Below are 9,290 nucleotides of genomic sequence, written 5' to 3'. Positions count from 1 at the left end.
CACTCAAATGAGAAATATGCCAAAGAATAAAATAATACTATACATAATTTTTAATGTATTATATTTGTAAATTGTACTTATGTTGAAATTAAAAAATATATATTACAATACTATTTTTGCATTCTATGAAAATTTTTGTTGCTCCACATAGACTAAATTTTCCATTAAGAACACCCCCCGACCCCGGTCAATGGTGTCCCGCTTTACCAATGTTAAAATCTGGTCACCTTACTATAAGAAAAAAAAAATTACTGATTTTGTGGAAAAATTGGAACCTACAAACACTGCTGGTGGAAATATAAACTAATGAAGCTGCTTTAGAATGCAATTTATCAACTCCTCAAAAAGTTAAACATATAGTTACTACATGACCCCGAAATTTGACTTCTGGGTATATATCCAAGAGAACTAAAAACAAACATCCATGAAAAATATATATGCAAATGTTGATAACATCATTATTCATAATTGCCACATAGAAACAACCCAAATGGCCATCAGATGATGAATGGATAAATAAAATGTGGTATATCTATACAATAGAATATTATTCAGCAATTAAAAGGTGTGAAGTACTGATGATACATGCTATGGCATGTATGACCCTAGAAAACATTCTGCTAAATAAAAAAATCAATCATAAAAAATCACAGAATGTATGACTATCTTTTTTTATTGTTGGGGAATCACTGAGGGTACAAAGAACTAGGTTACACTGCTGGCATTTGTTAGGTAAAGTTCCTCTTATATGAAATGTACACAATAGAGGAATCTATAGAGACTAAAAGTAAATTAATGGTTGTCCAAGGATTGGAGTGATATGTTCCAGGAGAATGGGAATTGACTAGAACATTCACTATAATGGGAATAGTGTTTTTTCTTTGGGTAATAAAAATGTTTCAATTTTATTTTTTTTTACATTTCAAAACTATTAATTAATGAGTATAATTGTGATGGATGTATTACTTAGTTCAATGTAAACATTTCACACTGTATATCGAAGCAGTACCCTGAACCTCATAAATGCATCAATGTACAAAGTTATGATTTAATAAAAAATAATTTTTAAAAAAAGTTTCAATTTTAGATGAGGTGATGGTTGAATAGCTCCAGGAATATACTAAAATGATTGGATTGCACACTTGTTTTTTTATTAAGTCATTTGTACATAGATCATGAATACATTTATGCCATTGTGGGATTCAATGTGTTGATTATTTGTACAAATTGGTGTGCTTACATCCTACTGATTAATATAGCCTTCACCTCGTTTACCCAATTACAGTGTTAAGACATTTATGTTCTATACCTGATAGATCCAACTTATACTTGCAATATGCTCCATAGGTGTGGTCCCACTATTAACCCTTCCTCTATCGACCCACTCCCCTCCCTTCCCCTCCCCTTCCCTCCTTCATCCTGGACTATAGTTGTGATTCATGTTTCATATGAAAGTGTGAGTGATTATAAATTGGTTTCATAGTAGTACTGAGTACATTGGATATTTTTTCCATTCCTGAGATGCTTTATAAGAAGAACATTTTCCAGCTCAATCCATGTAAACATAAAAGAGATAAAGTCTCCATTTTTTAATGCTGCATAGTATTCCATGGTATACATATAGCATATTTTATTAATCCATTCAAGGGTGGATGGGCACTTGGGCTTCTTCCATCACTTGGCAATTATGAATTGAGCTGCAATGAACAATCTGGTGCAAACATCTTTGTTGCCAAATGATTTTTGGTCTTTTGGATATACACCTAGAAGAGGAATTGCAGGATCAAACGCCAGGTCTACATTTAAATCCCTGAGTATTCTCCAAACTTCCTTCCAAAAGGCACATACTAGCTTGCATGCCCACAAGCAGTGCAGAAGTGTTCCTCTTTCTCCACATTCATGCCAACATTTGTAGTTTTGGGATTTTGTGATGTGGGCTACTCTTAACTGGAGTTACATGATATCTCAAAATAGTTTTGATTTGCATTTCTCTGATGATTAAAGATGATGAGCATTTTTTCATGTGAATTGCACACTTTTAAATGATGAATTATATCATATGTGAATTGTATCTGAAGAAATTTATTTTGAAAAGTTATATACTTTCATTTTATTTTTAAGCAATTACTCTAGAGATAACAAATATAGAATATATTACTCATTGGTATCTTTATCTTTCATTTGAACATACAAATATTTTAGAACACCTTATTTTACTCCCTTCCTGACTTACATGTAATTACTGTCATGTATTTTAATTCTCTGTATTCATTAAAAAGCAACAAGACATTTTTTATACATTAATGCATTTATGGGGTACAATGTTCTGGTTTTATATACAATGTGAAATACAACAAACTGGTTAACATAGCCTTCACTACACTTTCTTAATTATTATGTTAAGACATTTATACTCTATATTTAATAGATTTGACATGTACCCTTGTAAAATGCACCATAGGTGTGGTCTCACCTATTACCCTCCCTCCATCTACCCTGCCCCTCATCTCCCCTCACCTCCCCTTCCCCTTTCATGTTGAGCTTAGTTGAGTTATAGCTTTCATATGAAAGTGTGGGTATTTATAAATTGGTTTCATAGTAGGGCTGAGTACATTGGATACTTTTTCTTCCATTCTTGAGATCCTTTGCCAAGAATATGTTCCAGATCCATCCATGTAAACATAAAAGAAGTAAGGTCTCCATCTTTTTTTTAAGGCTGCATAATATTCCATGATGTACATATATCACATTTTATTAATCCATTCGTGGGTTGATGGGTACTTGGGCTTCTTCCATGACTTGGCAATTATGAATTGGGCTGCAATAAACATTCTCGTGCAAATATCTTTGTTACAAAGTGATTTTTGTTCTTCTGGGTATATACCTAGTAGAGCAATTATAGGATCGAATGGCAGGTCTATTTTTAGAACCCTAAGTGATCTCCAAACTTCTTTTCAAAAGGATCGCATTTGCATTCCCACCGGCAGTGCAGAAGTGTTCTGTTTTTTCCACATCCACACCAACTTCTATGGTTTTGGGATTTTGTGATGTGGGTTACTGTGGGTTACTGGAGTTAGATGATATCTCAAAGTGGTTGGATTTACATTTCTCTGATGATTAAAGATGATGAACAACAAGGCATTGTTAGGAAATATGTATTCATTTTAAAGTACGTATATTATATTTTCATTATTCATATTTTTTCCTGTATCTCCAACCTTTTATTTGTATCACAAAGAACATCCTGTAGTATTTCCCTTAGATTGGATCTGTTGTGGCAAATTCTCTTGGCTTTTGGATGTTTGAAAAGGTCTTTATTACATTTTCCTTCTTTAAGAATATATTTGCTGGGTATACAGTTCCAAGTAGGCAGTGGTTTCTTTCAATCCTTTAAAAGTATCATTACATTGTTTTCCAGTTTCCATTAATTATGTTGAGAAGTAAACCATCTGTCTTATTTTTTGTTCTTGTTTAAGCGGCCTCTATTTTTCCTCTGGATGTTTTTATGATCTTACCTTCAATTTGGGTTATCAACATCTTTACTATGATAGAACTAAGGTGTTTAGTTCCTTGTAGTTATCCTGAGTGCCTCAATGTCTTTCATCAGTTATGGAAAATTCTCAGCTATTATTTCCACAAATATTACTTCTGTCCCATTCTCTCACTCTCCTATCATTCCACAGCTGCAACTACACATATGCTAGACCCTCTTGAATTCTTTATGGTTTCATTCTTGTTTCTGTGTTTTTTCATCCTTTGTCCATGCTTCATTCTGGATATTTTCTTCTGACCTATCTTTCAGTTCACTAATTTTTTTTTTTAGTTAGATTTAACTTTCATGAACTTCTTTGTAGTAGTTATCATAGTTTTTCAATTCTAAAATACCTATTTTGTTATTTTTCAGATCTCTTATTTCTTTTAAAATAGTTTTATTTCTTTGCCAAAATTCCTCATCTTATCTTATAGCCTCTTAAATATGGCAAATATAGTTGTTATAAAATTTGTGTATGATACTTAATATTTCTGGATCATGTGTGGAGATGTGACTATTTTCTATTTTTTCTGGTGATCCTTGTTCATATTGTTTTGTCTCCTAATATGATTGCAATTAAATTTTGTTTCTAATAATAATTTGGAGTTTAGGATAATGTTATCTTCCTCCAGAGAAAATTAACATTAGGGTTTACAAAGCATTTGTGGAACATAACAATGCAGAATCACTATACTACAATCTTATGAACTGATATTACTTGAAGTGGGGCTGTAATCCCTGCAAAAGTTAATCAAGTTCAGGCTTACCCTTACTTCTACAGGGGAGCCTTTAGGGCCCCAACCCAAAATGCATGTGATTATTCATGCTTTCCAATTCTTGGCAGGTCTTGAATTCTATATTTTATTGTCCCAGACTCAAGAATCTTTCAACATTTAAGCTTTGTATCTTTGCCCTGTCTTTTAGAATTGGCAATATCTCAGATGGAGAGTAACTTCAAAAGGGTAGCTCCTGCGAGGGTATTTGGTGGAATCTTACCTAATGTACACAATGCAAGGGTACATTTCAAAATAACTAAGAGTATATTATAAATGTCTTACCACAAAAATAAGTAAGTGAGTAATAAGTAAGTGGCTAAAATACCACAAAAATAAGTAATAAGTAATAAGTAAGTGACTAATAAGTCAATTAGTTTGATTTAAGCATTCCACATTGTATATCAAATCATCATATTGTGCCACATAAATGTATACAGTTATGAATTAATAAAAATTAAGAAAAAAGAGTAGCTCCCATTTCTGGATTTCCATTTTCTCCTTGGATCCAAGTCTTGTGTTTTTTCACTACCTAGGTAATTCTCTGATGCTTTTAAGATTTTAAAATATATTACATCATTTTTTGTGGTTGTACTCAGTAGGAGTTTTAGTCCAAAATACCAAATCCTCAATCACCAGAAGCAAAAGTTTCCAGTTATAATTCTAGTTCCACAATGAGTGGACAACCAAGGATAACCTGATAACTCTCTCTTAGGAGAGATATCAACCAAAAACAAAAAGAAGAGCTCAACTTGTAGTAAACAAACTATACATTATATTCCATAGGATACAAATTGAACTTAATGTAAGTTATAGTTTACCTTCCTCTTCTCACCTCACCCTCAAAAGAGCAAATATAAAATGGTAAGATAAGAACAAGATAAAATGTAACAAACGCTTCCATACAAGCAGGCAAGAATGAGAATATGTGGTAATCATGGTTCTGTATCAAGCACCAAATCCTGCTAAAGACAATCATTGTCATGTCCCTATCATAGCAGTGAAGTAAATTCCTTAGAGGCTCCAGTTCTGCTCCATGGTGATGATTTTCTTATCAATTTCCACCATATTCCCAAGTTCTCTTTGGCAATTCTTCTTTGCATATTTTATTCCATAAGTATACAGGAAGTGTGTCTTAGATGGATAATATGTCCTTCTGTGGGAACTGGGGTGCTTTTACAGTCCACTTCCTCTGAGTGAAAACTTGGGAGTGTCAACAGGTAGCTTAGGGGTTCAACATTCACAGGCCATTATGAGTATCATTTCTCCATACTTTTTTATTGAGATATAATTTACATATAGTAAAATTCACTATTTCTGTTGTACAGTTATAGTTATATGTGGTTTTAAAGATGTATACAGTTGTGTAATCATCTGCATAGTACACACTTATGGTGCCCCTTGGTAGTCAATCCTTCTTCCCAATCCCGGCCCCCCACAACTGTTGATTTTTTTATCTGTTGGTATTGTTTTGCCTTTTCCAGGATTCATATAAGTTGAATTATATAATATGTAGACTTTGAGTCAGTCCTCTTTCACTTACCATGATGCAGTTAGGCAATATTTATAGTTCATTCTCTTTTGTTACTAAGAAGTATGATCATGCACTGCATAATGACATTTGTGTCAATGATAGACTGCATAAATGACAGTGGTCCCATAAGATAGTAATGGAATTGAAAAACTCCTATCACCTAATTTTACTATACTATACATTATATCACTGTTTTAGTATGTATGCCTTCTACTTACAAAAGAAAACCTAACTATAAAACAGCTTTAGATAGGTCCTTCAGGAGATATTCTAGAAGAAGACATTGTTATCATAGGAGATGACAGCTCTAATCATGTTGCTGCCCCTTGAAGACCTGTCAATGAGATAAGATGTGGAGGTGGAAAACAATGATATTGATAATTCTGATCCTTGCAGGCCTAGGCCCATGTGCATATTTCTGTCTTATTTTTTAACAAAAAAAGATTAAAATGTTAAAAAAATAGTAAAAACTTATAGAATAAAGATATAAAGAAAGAAAATATTTTTGTACAGCTATGCAATGTGTTTGTGCTTTACACTGTTATTACAAAAGAATCAGAAAGTTATAAGTAAATAAAAGTTTATAAAGCAAAAAAGTTACAGTAAGCTAAGGTCGATTTATTATTGAAGAAAACTTTTTAAATAAATTTAATATAGGCTAAGTGTATGGTGTTTATAAAATCTATAACAGTGTACACAATTTCTTAGACCTAGGCCTTCACATTTACTCACCCCTCACTGACTCACCCAGAATAATTTCCAGTCCTGCAAGCTCCATTTATGGTAAGTACTGTACATAGATATCCCAGTTTTTATCTTTTTATCATATTTTCACCATACCTTTGTAGGTTTAGATATGTTTAAATCACAAATATTTACCATTGTGTTAGAATTGTCTATAGCATTAAGTAAAGTAACATGTTGTACAGGTGTATAGCCTACAAGCTATATGCGATACCATATAGCTTAAGTGTGTAGTAATCTATATCACCTAGGTTTGTGGAAGTACACTCTATGATGTTCACACAATGATGCAATTGCCTAATGATGCATTTCTTAGAACACATCCCTATCCTTAAATGATGCATTCCATTTTATAGATAAAGCAAAAATTGTTTCTTTATTCACCACCAATGTATGAGAGTTCCAGTTGTTCCTCATCTTCACTACCGTTTTGTGTGCCAGTATGTTTGTTTTTAGTTATTCTCACAGGTGCACAGTGGTAGCTCATTTTGGATTAAAATTACATTTCATTAGCTTGGCACCATAGCACAGTGGTTACAGTGCCAGCCACATACATAGAGGCTGGTGGGTTCAAGCCTGGCCCAGGCCAGCTGAGCAACAATGACAACTGCAACAAAAAAAATAGCCAGGTGTTGTGGCGGTTGCCTCTGGTCCCAGCTACTTGGGAGGCTGAGGTAAGAGAATCGCCTAAGCCCAGGAGTTTGAGGTTGCTGTGAGCTGTGGCACCATAGCACTCTACCGAGGATGACATAGTGAGACTTTGTCTTAAAAATAAAAAAAAAATAAATACATAATTACATTTCATTAATGACTAAGATACTGAGCATCTTTTAGGTGCTTATTTGCCATCTGTGTATCTTCTTTGGTAAAGTATCTGTCTGAACATTTCACAACTTTATATCTAAATTGTGTATTTTCATTTTATTGAGTTTTGAGAATTCTTTACATAGTATTCTATATACATGGGCTTGATTAGATATATGTTTTGCAAAGATTTTCTCCTGATCGGTGATTTGTCTTTTCAATCTCTTCATAGTGTCTGTCATGGGGTAGAAGATTAAATTCTGATGAAGTCAAATTTATCAGCTTTTCCTTCATGGATCATATGTTTAGTGTCACATGTAAGATATTTTTGCCTAACTGAAGGTTAACAGAAATTTCCTTATATGCCTTTTCCTGGAATTTTTATAGTTTTATGTATTACATTTAGATCTATGACCCATTTTAAGATGACTTTTGTAGAAGATGCAAAGTAGGGATCAAGAATCAAGATTTTTTTGTTTCATTGTGTTTTGTTTGTTATTTTTTGCATATAGATGTCCAATTTTTCCAGTACCATTGGTTGAAAAGACTACTCTTTCTCTGTGGAATTGCCTTTGCACCTTTGTTTCTGGGCTCTGCCATTTGTTCCATTGATCCACATATCTGTCCTTTCACAAATGGCATACTGCCTTGATCACTGTAACTTTATAGTGAATTTTGAATTTAAGGCATATGAGTCCTCCTAGCTTATTATTTTAAAAGTTATTTTGGCTATTATAATTCCTTTAATTCCCATTTAAATTCTAGAAATTAGCTTGTTGTGATTTAGATTACATTGGATTTATAGCTCAATTTGGGGAACATTAATATATTAAAATTATCGAGTCTCCCAGTCCATGAACATGGGATATTTCTCTTTTTCTTTAGGACTTTATGTCATCAGTCTTTTGTAGTTTTTAATGTACAGATCCTATATGCATTTTGTTAGATTTACATTTTGTATTTCATAGGGTTATAAATGCCACTGTATTACATAGGCTTTTGAAGCCCTGGTTTGTGGCTTCTTTGGCCATTCAATATCTTCAAAAACTTTTAGGTTTCTATTCTCATTACTTTTGATCAGTCTCATAAAAGAGTAATCACAGGACGGAGGAGGCAAGATGGCTGACTGGAGCCAGCTTTCCACAGAGGCTCCTGTCTAGAAGGAGAGTTGAAAAGCTTCTGCACATCCAAGAACACAGTAAGTACAGCAAGAAGACAGCCCTCAGAATGGGAGAAGATATTTGCAGGTTATGTCTCTGACAAAGGTTTGATAACCAGAATCTACAGCGAACTCAAATGTATTAGCAAGAAAAGAACAAGTGATCCCATCTCAGGATGGGCAAGGGACTTGAAGAGAAACTTCTCTGAAGAAGACACAGTCTACAGATACATGAAAAAATGCTCATCATCCTTAGTCATCAGAGAAATGCAAATCAAAACCGCTTTGAGATATCATCTAACTCCAGTAAGATTAGCCCACATCACAAAATCCCAAAACCAGGGATATTGGCATGGATGTGGAGAAAAGGGAACACTTCTGCACTGCTGGTGGGAGCGCAAACTAATATGTTCCCTTTGGAAAGATGTTTGGAAATCACTTAGAGATCTAAAATTAGACCTACCATTTGATTCTTAAATTCATCTACTACTGTGTTTCCCTGAAAATAAGACACTGTCTTATATTTATTTTTTCTCAAGAAGACACACTAGGGCTTATCTTCAGGGGATGTCTTATTTTTATTAAGTATAATACAACAATCTACATTTATTCAAATACAGTTAAGTCATCTTCTTCTGGAACTTGACAGGTGGAGCCGACCTTGTTGGTGGGGCTGGTGCTGGTGATGCGTGAACTCCTTTCCCCTAGCTGGTCGCATGTGCACAATAGGATGCCTGCGACCAT

At 33.8% G+C, this 9,290-nt stretch overlaps 1 pseudogene; it reads right to left on the bottom strand.

Annotated features, from left to right (window-relative positions):
- Positions 1-9,290, bottom strand: part of LOC100953925 — a 158,946-nt pseudogene extending 149,656 nt beyond the window's left edge.

The sequence above is a fragment of the Otolemur garnettii genome, unplaced genomic scaffold (assembly GCF_000181295.1).
Source record: "Otolemur garnettii isolate 467f Iridium unplaced genomic scaffold, OtoGar3 scaffold00155, whole genome shotgun sequence".
Classification (NCBI taxonomy): domain Eukaryota; kingdom Metazoa; phylum Chordata; class Mammalia; order Primates; family Galagidae; genus Otolemur; species Otolemur garnettii.
The sequence above is the reverse complement of the archived record's forward strand: the minus strand, read 5'-3'. Positions and strand labels throughout refer to the sequence as shown.